At 47.1% G+C, this 544-nt stretch overlaps 1 protein-coding gene across 1 annotated transcript in view; it reads left to right on the top strand.

Moving 5' to 3' along the window:
* The window catches only part of LOC119586686 (putative neural-cadherin 2), a 43,803-nt gene that overhangs the window by 21,497 nt on the left and 21,762 nt on the right, over positions 1-544 (top strand). The gene's annotated exons all lie outside the window — the stretch shown is intronic.

Genomic DNA, 544 nt, shown 5'->3' with positions numbered 1-544 from the left:
TTCCCTCCCATTACCCACGCCAGGATACGAGCCCCAGTAAAAGATGCCCGGGTGTATTCTTGCCTTCACATTCACCGCAGCGTAAGCACACGGAACAGCGCTCTCAATTACCAACACTCCTCCAGTTATTTTCCCTCTACTTGCCATCACAGCCCCTCTGCTACCCATCCCCCATCTTCTCTGTCATCTGCTCCTGTACTAAATCTCCCCTCTTTATCTTCCAACGCACCTCTAATCCATTCCATTTGTCAATACCAAAAATTAAACCTTTTATCCCACTCGTGAGACGGTCCTCGCCTCTTCTGCATTTGATATTCTCGTAACGACACCTTTTTCTTTTACTATTTTTTCCCCCTCGTGCATATAATAGTGGGTTTCCTTATCGGCCACTCGCCCCGCATGGACTATCGTCTTTCCGGGCAACATATGCGTTCACATTGATATTTCGTCGTTGAGCCATATATCTGAAATTTCTTTATCGGTGCCTTTTCGGTCTGCCTCGTCTCTGGGCTGTCTCCTTGCTTTGGACTCTTTATTTGCCTTT

The sequence above is a fragment of the Penaeus monodon genome, chromosome 21 (assembly GCF_015228065.2).
Source record: "Penaeus monodon isolate SGIC_2016 chromosome 21, NSTDA_Pmon_1, whole genome shotgun sequence".
Lineage (NCBI taxonomy): Eukaryota > Metazoa > Arthropoda > Malacostraca > Decapoda > Penaeidae > Penaeus > Penaeus monodon.
This window is presented reverse-complemented; position numbering and strand designations above follow the sequence as displayed.